The sequence below is a fragment of the Sinohyriopsis cumingii genome, chromosome 14 (assembly GCF_028554795.1).
Source record: "Sinohyriopsis cumingii isolate HCF-2022 chromosome 14, ASM2855479v2, whole genome shotgun sequence".
Classification (NCBI taxonomy): domain Eukaryota; kingdom Metazoa; phylum Mollusca; class Bivalvia; order Unionida; family Unionidae; genus Sinohyriopsis; species Sinohyriopsis cumingii.
This window is the reverse complement of record NC_142974.1, coordinates 26,394,606-26,412,286: the sequence shown is the minus strand read 5'-3', so window position 1 is coordinate 26,412,286 and position 17,681 is coordinate 26,394,606. Positions and strand designations below refer to the sequence as shown.

The 17,681-nt window shown below is 34.4% G+C and overlaps 1 long non-coding RNA gene across 1 annotated transcript; it reads right to left on the bottom strand.

The window, feature by feature from the left end:
* Nucleotides 1-6,273: 6,273 nt before the first annotated feature.
* LOC149783465 (uncharacterized) lies at nt 6,274-17,312 on the bottom strand. The gene is made up of 5 exons (XR_016413605.1): nt 17,159-17,312; nt 16,734-16,764; nt 14,640-14,751; nt 13,083-13,113; nt 6,274-7,414 (listed from the first exon to the last, which is right to left on the bottom strand). It is a non-coding gene; the product is annotated as an uncharacterized LOC149783465 (long non-coding RNA).
* Between the last annotated feature and the right edge of the window lie 369 nt (nt 17,313-17,681).

Here is a 17,681-nt window from a genome sequence, read left to right as displayed (position 1 = left end):
CATGAGGCCCTCAATATCGGAACAGAATATCAGATTACTTTCCTTTCTGAAGAAAGGCTCCAATTGCTGGTGGCGCTTTCGATATGCAGTAATTGTGACATCTTCTTCTAGAAGATTCCATTGTTGGAGTCTTGATCCTAGCAATTCTGCCTTGTTCTTTGATAAGTCCAAATCACGAATCAGGTCATTTAGTTCTTCCTGTGTTATTCTGTGTGGGGTTGATGATGCACCACAGTGAAAATCTGGATCACTGCATGCTGATGGACCAGGAGAAGAACAGGTCGACTCACCTTTGTCTTCGTCAGATGAATCAAGAGAATATTCTGCTGGAGGTTCTGGAATAGGAAGTCCCTCACCATGTGGAACTGGTCTCAATGCAGACGGAATGTTTGGGTAGACTATTCTCGACTTCTTTCGCTTCGTTATTCCGCCGGAAAGAGGAGGAACCAAGCAGAAGTAACAGTCATTTAGGTGGTTGCTTGGCTCTCTCCACACCATTGGGACTGCAAACGGCATTGATGACCTTTTGCAATTCAACCACTGTGAAAGCTGTGTTGTACATGTAGCACAGCATATATGCGGAGCCCAAGGCTTGTCTTGGTCACCAACCTTGCATCCGAAGTAAAGATGATATGCCTTCTTCACTTGAGAATTGATACTTTTCTTCTGGTTGGCAAATGTCACTTCCCCACAAATATAGCAAAAATTGTCCGCGGTATTAACACACTTTCGAGGCATTACTGTTCTTTATTGTACGTAAATGGATAAAATAATAAGTTTTATGTAACAGTAGCTTGAACTGTCTCGCACAACGTCTAAAATATTTTAAATGCTGAACCTATCTGATTGGGCTTTATATAGTACACTGCTTACGTCAGCTTCAGCAGCCGCCTGGCATTAGTATAATAGGCCTACACATGTATAGTACACTGCTGACGTCAACTTACTTCAGCAGCCGCATGGCATTAGTATTGCATTGCATCAGAAAATGATGCAATCAACTGTGGATGATGTGAGCATGATGGTATTATGCAATGTTACATCATTATTCCGGATGTTGCTGCAGTCCTACTGGAGAAATTTACACAGTGAAACATAGAAAATGAGGTATATGAATATCTTCAAAACGAGAGCCAATACAAATTTTTCACGGTTATATTCGTGTTCGGCACACCAAAATACTACAGATTAGGGCCTTTTCAAGTCAGTAATGATTTCACTGTTGACCAGTGTTATCTGCACCTATTGTATCCGATGCCAAAAGTGGCTTTGTCCAGAGCCCTAACTATCATTTATACTCACCAAATCATCATCGGTTCTATCTATAATCAGTCTGACATATTTCAAGAAGGCTGCTTTACTATCCCTGGGTATCTGGATGCCGTAAGGATATATAGAGCTTTTCCTGCCCGACGTGCGCTTTCAGATACTTGAATATGTGGCTGAATTACTTCTTAAACATTTTGATATTCGCTTTGAGTTATCATTTCTCCTCCTTCTGTTTCTCTCTCTTCCGCATGTGCTTCGTTTCGGACTATCTTGTTAATTTCTCTGTACGTTTATAAGCTGTTTCTTTACCTTTCAAGCTAGAAAACGTAACAACTGCTGGTCTTTGACTCCGTTCTGAATGTAGCCAGAGCGCGCATTCAATTTCCAGTTTTGACTAATCTATACCCAATCTTTTCTTTATACATTCTCTTATCGTGGTTTCCTGTCGTTATACTTTTCATTCTTGATTTTTGGAATACCGTAAAAGATTCAATTGTCTCTGCGTTATTGTTCTTTTTGGTTCTCGAGTCTTTCTCGTTATTCAGTAGTTTTACTTGAAGACTTAGCAATGATTTTTTTAGTTATTATTATTATTATTATTATTGTTATACAAAATAGTGTCTACTTTGTATTTCCTTTTTAACCATTTCTTGATTTGCTGATAAAGATTAATACTATTGAAATCTGAACGAAGGACAAATTTATGGTAAAGACAATTATATTCAGTCAACATTATTGTGGAATATATTCAAACGAGGGGAAAATATACATACTATGTGCAGGACATATGTATGACTCAGATAACTGTGTCTCTGTGGCTTCGTCTTCCTTTCTGATTTGTATCTGTAATAGCACTAGTTAATTTGCAAGGTGTATGTAGTAAAGTTTCTATTTGTCAGCTTTGCCAAGCTTCGCGTCTCACTCTTGTGTACATCAGATTTCTCATTCTCAAAAACCTAGCGAAAATTCAACATCTCTTTCGAAGTTGACGAAAATATGTTTAAAAGTTGCAATAAGTGTGTGTGTGTGTGTGTGTGTGTGTGAATAGGATTTTTAACGTAACTTAAAAAAAAAAAAATTATAGTCATTTCTCCACGATATCTGCAGTGTGGCAGTTTGTAGTGATGTCTAGCACTGGATTATCATGCCGCAGATATTAGCATGATGTCCCACCCGGTCACATTATCCTGGCACCAGACCGACCAATCCTAACACTAACCTCTTAATGCTGAATGCATAGCGAGGCAGCTATTGGTACCATGTTTGTAAGTCTTCGGTATTACTCGGCCGGGGTTCTAACCCACGACCACCCACTTTGGAAGCGGACGCTCTAACCACTTTCCCATCGACACAGTCCTGTAATAATTGCGGGGACAAATAAAGGAATTGTTTCAATATGTAAGCTATAAAGGAATTAAATAATTTCCGAGAGAGAAGGTGATGAAATGACAGCTTACAATAGTTTTATAATTTCCATCTCAATATTATTATCATACACATATTATAAACAAACAATTCTTCCTCGATAACTAACGAGTATAAACATGTTAATTTGAAGAAAGAACAGGCAGATATGATATTGAAAAATCACTTCCCTAACCAGGATAGAAAGATCTCATCCAAAATTCAATAATAGCAACTCTAAGAGAAAAATGCATGTTTTATTTTTGTTTTTTTAAGATGATCCACTTATTTTGTTTTTACAATTAAAGCTTAGTCCTAGAAGGTTCATAAAAATTCTTCTCAAAATCTCGAATAATCCGATATTATTAATCATCATAAATGCATAAGAAACATCTCAAGAGGATAAATAATGTAAATAATTTATAATCACGGAGAGGTCATTTAGGAACAACAATATCAAGTTATAAATAAACAGACTCTTACGTTAATATATGTAAAATAGCGGTTAACAAAGAATGGCTTTTTACCGCTAAAGAAGTTATCATAGCTAAAACAGCAGTTGTTGCTAAGAATGATCATATATATGTAGGGAAGACAAGGACAATGCTGGAGAAAAGTAGATAATAAGGTAGAAGAAACTGCTACTGAAAACATTTGAAGAATATAGTATAGTAAGGTATTAAAAATAAGTAGTGATGCTCTTTAACCAACGCAAAAATATGTTGGTGCAACTAAAATAACAGTTTGTCACAGAATAAGGCAAAGAAATAACTTGGTTTTGTCTTAAAAACAATTAGACTATTTCTCGTTGTACATACGTACGTTATATAGGGTGAATGTGTTTTTCCAGGTAAGCGACTGTATTACATGTACCTAGCCACAGATTACTTGTGTCAGGTATCATGACTAACATGAGGTGCACGGGTATTCTACCCCGACTTGTACTCATTCTCCTATGGATTTAAGTAAGACGAATCACGGAAAACCACACTGGTCATTTTTGGGATCACGTCAAGGGGTATATACTCTCCTTTATTCTCCATCCATAGGGGTAAGTGTTAAATTTACAGTCTATTTATTTAATAGGCGAAGCTTATTCGGTTTGTACTGTGTTATCGCGTAATAATGTTTATTACAACGCAGATTTTTAAAAGTAATATCATATATATAGAAATTATGCATACACTATTATGTCCCATTTGGTTTTATTATAGCTGCGTATGTGAATCTGTAGCTGCGTCTGTGCGTCTGTGTGTCTGTGTTGGCAGCTGTGTCTGTGCTGGCAGTAGCTGTGTCTGTGTTGGAAGCTGTTTCTGTATTGGAAGATGATTCTGACTGTGTTCGTAGCTGACTGTTATAGTAGCTGACTATAATGGTAGCTGACCGTGTCTGTAGCCGTGAATGTATATGAAATGTTATTGTGAATATAACTAGAGCGGTCCGAAGCTGTACGAAGCAGTCTAAAGTTTCTTGGAGTATCTGGAGCTTCCAGAACAACGCTGTCTGTTGTGATAAGATTATTGTGAATCTTAGTCGTGGTAAGATTATTGTGAATCTTAGTCGTGGTAAGATTATTGTGAATCTTAGTCGTGATAAGATTATTGTGAATCTTAGTCGTGATAAGATTATTGTGAATCTTAGTCGTGATAAGATTATTGTGAATCTTAGTCGTGATAAGATTATTGTGAATCTTAGTCGTGATAAGATTATTGTGAATCTTAGTCGTGATAAGATTATTGTGAATCTTAGTCGTGATAAGATTATTGTGAATCTTAGTCGTGATAAGATTATTTTGAATCTTTAGGTGTGTCAAAGATTATTGTGAATCTTTAGGTGTGTCAAAGATTATTTTGAATCTTTTGTTGTATCAAGGTTATTTTGAATCTTTTGTTGTATCAAGGTTATTTTGAATCTTGAGGTGTGTTAAGAGTATTTTGAATCGTGTGTAAGATTATTTTTGAATCTTTATGATTTTGTTCTTTTTGAAGAACATACTGTTTAAGGGGTATGTGCAGCCCATGAGGGTTCTTGGATCTGCACTTCATTTTATTTAATATTTGTTTTGTTTATTTTCAATTGTATTTTTTTTTACATCATATATTTATCATTATTAACTCATTCATAAATTTCCATCTTTCTTACATTGTGTTTGGCTTGTTCATTTCGTCCAAAAACCCACTCGGTTACAATTCTGCGACACAGTTTATGCAGTAAATGCTAATACAGATAGCCTCAAACTGCTAAAACTAATACATATAATATAACTGAGCAGATCCCGTTGTTAAAAAGGACTTTTAAACGCGTAAAGTTATTTTTTAAACCTCTTTTACAATAAATATTGAATTAGCATTTGTTAAATTGATATTACTAATATTAGCTTTGAAATAAAATTTAATTCACTCGGAATATTTCTTTCTGCTGAAATATATTATGCTTTTTTCATCCGGTTCTAGTGAATACTAATTCAATACAATGTTAAATCTTTTTGGATTTTATATTATACTAATAACTGTATTTTGTTTCGCAGAATAGAGCTCAAGTCGAATGAGGTAGACACTTTACATGTGATAGCTACAACAAATATAATTTATGTTCTCGTAGCTAACTACTAAACTAAGACCTGATTAATAGATGTTTTGTTACATTAAACGCTGGCTTGCAGGTAGAATACGCATTCTTTTAGAATAACAAAAATTAAAACGGTGTTGTAACAAATTAAAAACAAATATACCGTTTTTTATGAGAATAAGATATTAAGTATTGGATTACATGATGAACACTGAGAATCGAGAAACAAACCATACGCATAAAATATATCAAAAAATAAAATTAGTGTGATATTTGTATACTTACTGACAGCAATGATGCCTGCAAAGTTTTATTGGAAGGGCCGCAGCTAACGCAAGCTCATGTGGCGAAAGCGAATTTAGATTAATAGACATTTAGGAATCCGATGAAGGAAGAATAAGACACGAAATAAAACAACTCAGACCTATCGAATAAATAATGAAGAATTTACTGAAAACAAAGCTTCTCTAATAAATGTGTTAAATGAAACAATACAGTACTATCTCCTACTATTATGCGTAACGATATGCGTTTGGAAATTAAACACAAATGCTAGGAATCACCTTTGCAACTGGAATTATCTTTGTTTAATACATTCACCTAAATTTGAACTATTTGTATCAAATTTTGAAAAGGCAGCAAAATTATAGCTATATATGTATTTGTAGTGGGCTTTAGACTCTTTATAGCGCACAATAATGCAAAATATGTCATGAACAATAAACCGATGGCTCCATAAGAAATAGATTAAATGTACACAGGACTAGAAGTGTATTGCTGCTATCCAGAAGATCCATAAGTTATTTTATGTAAACCTCCGAGAAACAGTATAACACACAGTAAAAAATCAAAGATGCCATATTACGGTGGCTGCTTTCTAGCAAACATAGCGTTTAACAAAGTCAAACTAATATGAACATTACAGGTAATAATCATTTCACAAGATATTCATAACGGTGAAGAATGATAAATGAATAGAAATGGGCAATAAATAGGAAAATGGAATCTGCGTGAAAAACAGACGAAAGTAAATAAAAAGCACAAATTTTATTCTTAAATGGATGCAGATGAAGAAAAGTAAAAACAGAATATAGTTCAAATAAACAAAACGGTAAAAGTTTACACTTTTGTGGGACGAAGATTATTACAAAGAATACATTAGGAATGAAATAATGAAAGATTACAGCTGATAAATGTATGCGATGATAGTCATTAAACTACTTATTTAACTCTTCAGGCAGATATATTCATGTGACGATATGCTCGATAACTCTGCACTAACAGGCTAAATTCAGTAAAGATTGAATAGATTAAAAAATATACAGAAAAAATACAATCTAAAGATTCGTTGAAACAGCGTCATTTAATCACGACAAAATAGGAGAGTGTGATAATATAGATTCAGATTATCGGCACAAAGGAACTCCTTTGTTAAGTAGGAGAAAGAGAGACTTGAGCAGATGGCTGCTATAAAATTAACGGCATCGAAAATGGTTCCTTGGCCAACGTTACATACCCTAAAAGGAGACAAATAATGACATGTGTGTTCTTCAAAATGTGTTTAATTTCAGAAGAGAATATGACCCATTAGACATAGAAGTTCTGACATGCAAATACAGAATATAAAAATGATATAAAAAGCATGCAAGAGCAAAATGTAGACTAACATATCGTTTATCATATGTGAAAGTAACGAAGAACGAATTTGATTGGATATTTAACAGATTTGAACAAAAAACCTTTAAAGGCGACATTGACAAGGTCTTGTTAATGTAGGAAAATGTTGAAATTATGTGAAAGTTTGAAAAGATTGTTCAAAGAGACATGTGCGATTGTTGTCACTTTTAAGGATTCGCTGACAAAGGTCGAGACCTTCATACATTCTAATAAATGATTCAATATATGATTAACTGATACATTCCCCCCTTTACTACATATAATCCGTCATGGCCTTGGTTCATATATCTGTAATTGTGACCACAAACATGAGACAACTAATTATGAAGAAAAGTATTTTCATAAATTGACAGCTGAAATAAGCAATAGTACTAATTGTTAAGTAATATTGCCTTATGTACATAATACAGATCTGTAAGGTCTTCTTTAGCTTTATCCTAAATGGTCGCATGTTCGTTTTACTGTGACTTTGTTCTCCAGAACGACATCTTCGCATCTGTGATGGAAATATAATCATTTATATTGACATGTATGTGATTCCACGAGTGAGATACATACAATACAAATAATGATTTTATATAAAGAATACACATTTACTTACTAGCATCGTATATATTTCACAAAGCATTAACTGGATGTCTGAGTAAACATTTAGATTTAGTATCAAACATAGATATACAGTATTTCTTAAATTTCGTTTGCTACTCTATATTATTTGGTTGTTATACACAATTGAGTATCAAATTTGAATTTGCAGAATTTGTCAGATCAAGATAAATCATAAGGGTCGTCTCAGGATATGCTAAGGAAAAGTGTACAGATTAGTATATTTTATAACAATTAGTTACAATTAGTAATATGATGCACAAAGAGGGTACTATTGGAACAAAACGGGAGGTATAATCAAGATACAATTGTAGATACTATCCAAACATACTCTTATATTACCCGTAGATTATACACAATACAAGACTTCCCCTGCTTGTATTATTCCGATGCACCCGACACATTAAAAAAATTATACTATCATAAATAAGCAGCAAAGGGTAGGAGAATTTACTATGACATATTAGATTCTCGCTTCTATGAGATATCATTGAAAGTGTCTATTTAGTTGTCAGGACAACCACTGAGATGTGAGCGACATTATCCAGGGCTACTTAGTCGCGTCTTCTTCTTAACCTAAGCACGTGTCTTGATTTATAACCATTCACTAGGGTAGTATTAAACGTCTCTATCATTTTCCTATCAAGTGATGTCAAACAATGTGTATATATAACAAGTTTCGCTAAACTTCACAATCTTCGATTGTGTCATGAAGGTGACTGACATGTCAAGAATGGTCAACAAGCCTCATAATATCATAAGTTAACGTTGCTCGACATTTCGGCCTAATCCGACGGGTTGATAACTGCACAGCAAACGTCTCACTTGATTGCCGAGTGGCAAGTGAAAGTATTGTGAAACGCCATACATCAAAACCTGCCGAGTTATCTAATTTCGTGCGGTTCCATATAACCAGTTGTGTGTAAGTCACATATTATAAATTGGATCACGTTAACCAGTTTTAAATTGTCCTACTCACAGGTTATACATATATTACCAAATATTCTAAGACTTAGTTACCAATTAAAATTTCGGAGTCTAAATTACATTATTTTTGTTTAATAGGGTCAAGTTTGAATATCAGAGTAGTTATCACAGTGGATAAGAACAGCCTTTAAAGGGCTAGGGGATAACCTCTGAAAGATGGAACAGGAACGGCATAGTCATGTTTGGAGCAATTAGGTCAGTAACCACGAGGTTGTTCATTGGTAGGATAAATTGTATTGTTGGGCAGCCTACGGGTACCTTTGAAATTACGATATGTCCACAGGGTGCACCATATTCCTAAAAACATTATCTATTATGGAGATGTTAAGCATTTCACTGATAACCATTAATGCGTTTTAGGGGAATCAGAGCTCTAAGTTAGGTCTTGCATATTTCGACGCGTGTGTGTTTTGTCGTTTAATGTTTGACCCATCACCATGTAACAACACGGTACCGGCTTTACTCCAGTTTGTTTTCAATACATGTTTAATTGCAAAACGAACAACAGTTTTCAAAATAATGACTGCTCTAAATATCAGGGGTTTAGGGTTAAAGGTTACGTATTGCTCGGAAACATGGCATTTCTTATATAGACTTTAATTGGACTGACGAGTGAGAAAGAAAATTAGATAAAAAAAATGATCCCATGTTTAAGATGACCATTCTAGATGATGAAAGTTTGTTGGCATTTATTTTTTTATCTGATTTATTAAACCGCAGATAAAATGTATTTACTCAAGTTAACGATAGTATATGAGGTCCGAAATGTGTCGTAGAACTTTTGATGAAACTTTTAAAGCAGTTTGAGGATTTGGAAATAGCAGGTGTTCTTCATACACATTTTGGTTCATACTTTTGTTTTATTTTCTGTAACCGATTGCTTCTAAGTACTATTATATATCTTCACACAGCGTAAATATCTTACGCCTGTTGCCTTATGCTAAATAAGATTTTTTAAAGATTTATTCATTGGTTTCTGCAACAGCTTTGCTTATTAATATTAAACATAACCAGGTGAAAAATACAATATCTAAAAATGTCCTGGCTTCACCAAGTCTTCCATTAAATAGCTAAATTCTAAGCATCGACCATCTTTACTCAAACCCGACTATGGAGTGATTCAATGTACATAATTTGAAATTAGATAATGACTTGCTTCAAAATGTGAGTACATACATAGGTAATGTTGAAACCCTAATTAGGTCGTCACTTGATAAACATTTTAACATTTTAAGCAAATATTATTCTGTGTAGCAGTCTGAGGATTAAATAAGTGAATCGGTCCAAGATTGGATGGTAGCCTTTTCAAAAGCAAACTTACCGTTGTTTGTGATACCATGAAATGATTAGTGACAAAAGCTTTGTTGAATGCAGAATGGTGTTTTGTGATTATTCTTGGTGGTTCCACACATTAAAATCCCAGCAATGAATGGGATAGTTAATTTGCATAGAGACAGCAATTTGTAATAAGCAGATGTAGCGTCATCAGGCACTGTTCAATATTGCCTCTTAGTTTTTAATGTCGAATGAACAACATGCCAATCAGATATCTGCTGTTTCCGTAGTAGACCCGAAAGTCCTCGATGCAATTACAAAATTCAGAACCACAGCTATGAACACAATACCACACTACGTCTTTTAGACGCCTTGATAGGTAAATGTATATGTTCCTAGAACAGTTTGTTATTGTGTGCACAGTCCTTTAGCCATTCTATACAATGACAGGTATGATTTATGACAGTATGGAAACAAGAGCAGACTTAAAGAAAACTGGCGGGGGTGGGGGTGGGGCGGGGGCGATTAAAAGACAATAGGCTAAACATTTTACAAGGGTACGTATACATGCTGAATTTTGTTTAATAGGAATATCTGGCATTAACACCTGTGCAACATTTATTGCGCTCTACATCAAATCATTTAATGAGGCACAAATTGGAAAGGGGCCCTCGTGATGTCCAGCTGGGGTCTTAAAGTTTCGAGAACAGTGATGCGACGTGCAGGTTCAAACGCGTGTTGTCAAATTCTGGCCTCCGTCAAACACTTGAAAACTAGGGATTAAATAACACCCACTAGCATGGGTTTTTGATTCTAGAGATCCAAAGGCTAAGAGAGCTAATCTTGGCTGAAAACCTGGACTGGTTTCCAATTAGGAAGCTGGTGAACACTTCATGAAACTAAAGGCAACTACTGTAACCATGCGGATCCGTTTGTATTGACACCTGTATTTCTTCTTGATTCAGTATGTGAGGTCTAGAGTTATGGTTGGGGTACCAGATGGAGGTCAAGTTTGAGCGTCTATGTTATTTTTGCCCACATTAAGCACTTCATAATTGTTCTATCTAAAAATGGAAAGAAAAGAGAGGCATAAGGTTATGGATTATAGATGGAGCTCAATTTGTATCGTATTTGAACACAGGCGTTAAGTGTTACCTCTTAAGATGGGAAGTAACTTTGCGTCTCACGTCATTCATTTCACGCCGTATAGGACAGAAGCCCCCAGCCAACATGAAAATGAATCACATCTGTCTACCTGCTTGATTGGGTAGTTGAATCGTTGGGGTTATTATCAATAAGGAGAAGGAACAATTATTTTCAACAAAAACGAAAAAGACAGAGAATATCAGCATGAGAGCATTAATTGTCCGCAAGCTTCATAAACTGAAAATTAACGTCACAGCTCTAAGGGAACATCGTGATACAGGGTCGAAACGTGATACAATCTACAGCTGTTATACCCACACAATTTATGTTTGTTGTGTGTTGGAATAAATCCTGAATCATATGGTCTTGCTGTTATAAGACCTGTTTAGATGTAAATGAGAACGGCTTTACTCGCAAAATTGCATTATCGAGCACTCAGAGGCTATGTTCCCCATGTTCAATCATTTTAAACATTTTACAATCGTGAGCTCTCTACTTCTTCCTTACTAACTATTGATCAGTGATTAAGGTTTCTTCATTTCGTATAGTTGGTAAAAAGTCAACATCGTTTCTCCTTTTTTTGGAGCCAAACGCTTTTACGAAATAGTTTTCTATAAAGTAATTTCCAGTTTTGCAAATCGAGGTTCTTGTTGCGAAACATATTTCATTCACCAGTCTTTATATTGTTAGGTGCTCGATTTTAAAATCCCTTTGGACGTCATTGTGCACTAAATCTCAGTTTATGATGAATGATTTTTCAAACCAAGCGTATGTGTAATAAACGTTACTGTTAAAATCAGTTTGGTTTACATTCCTTATCATTTCTCCAGAAGCCAAATACGACTATGAATGGATATCCTAGCGACTTACATAAACATTTTATTGAATTATCGTTTCATGTTCAATGTGCTCGAAGCCTTTATAATTAAACTTTCTTTAAATTCAGTTTTTTATGCCATTGTTCGGCTTTGCTGTTTTTTTTTATTTTTATGTAAGCGGATGTAGTTTCAGAATCAGAGTAAATATGTCATAAAACTGCTGATCGTAATAAAATAAAATTTCAAGATAACACTTGTCTCTAATAACATGTATTTCGCCGTTATGAACAGAACGACTTTGTAAAAATGTGCTTTTATTTGCAGCACTGTGTGTCGTTTCTTCAATTGTTTGAAATGTATATTTGTTTATTCCTCAGTTATATATCAAATTTGGTATTCTTTGGTTGGATCAGCAACAGTTATTTTGTATGCTTAGTCACTACGTGCTGTTCTATACCAAAGTTGTAAATTGCATTCTCACTGAAAATAATTCACGAATATCTTTTACTATTTGCAGGGTAAAGGTTACCAGAACTCAAACATGTTCTGAAAATGTACCCGTAAACAAATAGCTATATTTACCCACAAAAAAAGGAAATTGTGTCTTCGTATATAGTGCACTGTTTCATCTGTGCTATCTAGAACTGAACACTTCAATGGTATCATTATCAGAAGCAATTTCGAAACCTGCAATTTTTTCTCTCTAGGAACTGGAGTACTTCGATGACAGTTATGAACCTCCAATTAGCGATTGCATTCTCTTGACTATTGTTATTTGATACAACTAGCGTTTGTAACACTTTTGTGCCCTTTAGTACAGTAAACAAATACATGCAATCTATCTGGATGTCGTTTTAACCTCATTTAGTATTTTCTATCCTCCTCTAAATCATTTTAATTTATGATTTCGTAGGATCGTGCTATTGTTTCATGCTGTTTCTGCTGCTCTCACTCTTTCACTTTTTTGCGCTTATATGTCGTTTGTTGAAGACCAAGCTGACCAGGCAACGTTGGGCTAGTAATAATATTTTTTTTCTCCAAATAATAACCTCGAGTCTGACAGACTGAGTAATCATTATATAAATTCACAAAATGTGTCTGTTTTCTGGACAGTTATTAAGTCAAACAGTGTTGACGACGAAATGAGGTGAATTCTCTATTATGGTTGAACACAAAAGTATTAAATTCCGTAATTTTCTTTTTCCCGAATAATTAGAATGTATACTACTCTACTTACAGACACTCAAATCGACAACTATCTGGTACTGTTTGCTAAGAAAAAATACTAAACTAAAAGTGGAAAGCGATAGTATTTGAAGCTATCAATCTTACCCGGACTCAGTGTCCTCTCCTGACAGCTTGCCTACAACGAATAATTGCAAAGTTAATATAAGTAGTGTTCTTGTTGCTGTTTTTATATTTTAACTGAATAGCACAAATATCATTCACAATACTATTTGTTATTGCATTTACTCGTTATCTTGACACAAATAACTATTATTTCAAACAAATACAGTAAATTAGACACTAGTAGGATCTGAATTAACGTACATTTTCCAAATATCCGGATATGTCCTAACAGTGTCGTCCTTTTCGTGCATGTCGTCATAAAGATGGCGTCCGTTAATCCGTAGGACGTCTGTACGTTTTTAATGGTACTAGAAGAAATTTGAGGTTGAAAACTGTGGAATCAAATTGATATTGTATCCTCATCAATAACTAGCTTTTACCTCTCTCATCCAAAGTTGCAACTGTCTCAACGTTCGTATACGGTGCTATTTATCACATACTAGACGTTGTTCCATCCTTTGTTGTCATGACTAAAGATTTAAGAAGACAGTGAGAAAATAGGTATGCTTATAAGCAGGAAAATAGCCAATAGTTAATTTTATAGTATTAAGCGACCGTTCAATACTAAGGTGTGGAATTATATATATATATATATATATATATATATATATATATATATATATATATATATATATATATATATATATATATCGTCCCCAGAGGACTCGAAGAAATAAAAATGGAATAATATTAACAAGCAGGCGAGTGGAGTGCACAGTGATATCAACCGATGCTAGACAGCAAATGTGAATACAAATTTGAAAACTGATCGGAGAGAAGAAATGTAGATGCTCCTGTTGACTTTATCACTCTTTAGAGAACGCACAACCCTTAAATAGAGATACTTTTTATGTGACTGTTTAAACAGGCTAGAAACCAAATTACATTTTGTGATGAGCGCGATATTCGATAATGAGAAAATTAAGCAAATACCCAAACATGTACTCGACTAAATGGCATATTTTGGCGTCGGCTTCACCAGCATGAAGTGGTTAAATCAATGTCATGCAAATGCTATCAACTGACACTTCACAGACAACAAATATATTCAATTACATACATGATACTTGATGGTTCATAATCATACTTAGCATATCAACTTTATAAACCAACGTCTTGACACAATAGCGTGCAGTAACATAGTTATGGCTTGCGATTTCCGAAGTCTTTTCCTAGATTTTTCAATGCTAAATATAGGTCATAATATTACAGCATGACTTTTGTCAATCGTCTTCCTATTTATGCTATTACCTTAAACGTCTTCATATATACTGTACATTTTAGCTGATAACATCCTTCTATCGCATTATATGAAGATTTTGAAACACACCAAACCTAAGTTTGCAAGAAGTGTTATTCCTACTAATCAAAGTTATATGTAGCATTCCATTATCAACTTTACGAACAATGAAAATGAGACAGTTCCTCTTTCAGTTTATTCATTCTCCATGGTTGCAAAAAAATGTATGTTATAGCATGTGAAAGCAAATACAACTATTTTAAAAAGGGAAGGAATGCAGGTAACAAACAATGACGTACCTGAATATCTGAGCATAAACTATAATCAGCTGTTTTGGCTCGCAAAGTTTCATGTTCACCAGTAGCCTCACCAGCCAGGACATAAATAATGTTTACAGTAGTGTTTTCTTTTCTGTAAAAAGACGAAATAATACATTTCAAAAGGAAACTTTATAACAGTGTGACGAAAATCTGTCCAACGAATCACACTGAAGTATTAATGAAATAAGTGATTCAGGAAACGTTGAGTGAGCAAAAAAGAGATTTTTCCAGTATGTATTTGGAGAACATGTGATTTTAGTAGAGGTGATTCAAGTTCGACTGTGTTGACATTACTAAAAACATCAAAACAACGGAAATAAGTTAAAATGAATCACAGTTTGTGAACATCACTTGAGTGTGAGTAGGGTCAGATGCATATATCACAATATATGCCGACCATGGGGCACAGTTAGTTTCTTTAAAGCGTGATATTAATGTTGAGTATGATTGACGTTAGAATCATTTCTATGCAACTAATGGGACAGATGGCTGTAAACGGCACAGTATTCCGGCATTTGTCGGTGTTTTGCAGCTGCCACCGTAAGCAAGATTCTAAACTAAAACATGAATACTTTCGGAAATGATATTTAAGAATTATTTTCAGTGAGTATGCAGTTTGACTTTGGTGCTTATTATGTGCCATATTTTTTAACTATGTGATAAGTGTATCGCGAATTGAAAACTGCGTCGTTGTCTGAATCGTTTCGTACAAGTTTCATAAAAATCATTCCATTTGAGGCTTTCATCTTCATATGAATATATTTCTTGATTTTCATTTTGCTGAGCAAACTTCAAAAAGTTCCATTTAAGCAATCTTTTGTAGTTTTTCTGATTATACTGAATATGGTACAACATTGTATGGACAACAACGTATGAAACAATGGCTTATAAACTTGGGAAAGGGTGCAAAACAGCATGCAAACAATTATTTTATAGCAAACATTGTAAGCAGTTATCTCCAATGTATGGTCAAGTTCATGGAATATATATATATTATACATTTCCCACCTCCATGTAACTGAGTTTCTATCTATTAATGGTGACTGTGTGGCATTTGACGTATTGTTCTGAGTAATACTTCAAAATAAATGGTCAGTCGTGCAAGATAGTGAGCTAAAGTTATATATAAAAAAATCAGGTGATAGTTCTGTGTGTGCTGCTTTGTAATAGTTAGCAGGTGATGGATTGTCAGTGTGTGCAGTATGGCGTCTAAAGACGTTGCTACTACTCTATTTCCGCATTTTTCACAGAACATCCTAAAAAATACCTCAATTTTCATATATATCCTGTTGATATATGCAACTTTATTTGCTGGTTTATAATTATGGTATGTCTCCCACGATCATCATATTACTACTGCCAGTGTGAGTTACTGATTTGCAACGCATTCCAATGGCACCTGTTTATGTGTTTTAGTGTTTTGATTATTCGAATATGTTGTCATCAGTATCACCTTTGGGACGACTTAAAGGTGCAATTAAATTAAAAAACTTTAAAACATACCTGTTACAGGTATATGCTCTTAGAATAAGTAACATAAATGAGTAAAAGACAACAATCTTTGTAAAAGTTAACAAATATATTAGCATTTTCTAAACGAAAAACATTAGCTAATGGAAAATAGTATTATAGAATTATATAATGGGCATTGTTTACTTACAACACAATAACATACATGCATGCATACATACATACCGACCTACCTACCTACCTACCTACTTACATACATACATACATACATACCGACCTACCTACTTACCGACCTACCTACCTACCTACACGCATACATACATACATACATACATACATACATGCATGCATACATACACATACATACATACATACATACATACATGCATGCATACATACATACATACATACCGACCTACCTACTTACCTACCTACATATATACCTACCTACCTACCTACCTACCTACCTACCTACCTACCTACATACATACATACATACATACATACATCACCTCGTTGGTGTAACCATTAGTTTTCCAGTATACAAGAAATAATACTAAAATTTAAGTGGAAAAAGATAATATTTGCAGTTATCATTCTTACCCAGGCTCGCTTTCTTCTCTTGACTGTTTGCCTACAAAGAACAATCGTAAAGTAAATACAAGTAGTGTTTATGGTTCTGTGTATTATGTTACAATTAAATCTCACAACTATAATGCCGGATAAATTGTTACCACATTTCTGAAAAAAAACTTTTTATTTTGCAGAAAATAGATTTGTTCAATAACATTAAATAGCATTAATACCCGTATAGGAAATCGGAATACCACTAGTATAGTAAAAGAGTAGATAAAAATTGTAAGATCATTGGTAGAATAAACATAAATGCCAATAGCAGAGTAAATAGGAATACTGATAGTAGACAGGAATACATGATGTGCACTAAATATGAATGCCGCTGGTAGAGTACATAGGAATACGACTAATAAGTTAAATATGAATACCACTAGTAGAGTAAGCAGGAGTACCTGTTCACTCTGGTGCACTGTATGCACATGTCTTGCATTTTATTAACGGTCCTCAAACTTGGCTAATAGGTACGCTCTCACATACTGAATTATACATTATATATAGGCCCTCCATGCAATGTATGTGCACTGCCCACTTTACTTAAACTTCATAAATCATCTTCAATCACCCCTTCCATATATATATATATATATATATATATATATATATATATATATATATATATATATATATATATATATGTACGCACTTTGAGTCTTGTGACGAAGTGGTGTACTTATGCGCGGTAGGCAGTATAATCGTCACATTGATGGTATGTGTCCTTTACATGTTCCTGCTTTTCCACTTTAGGAAATATCCACTAGAGATCTTCGCTTTATTTCCCGTCCTTTTAAATATCGTTGCTGTATGATATCATGTGCGCTATGAACGCTTCGCACATTAGTGGACATAAGCGGCATCGAGTTGAATCTGATTTTATCAAAGCCGTAATAGTCTGCATTTGCTATGGATTTTGGTACG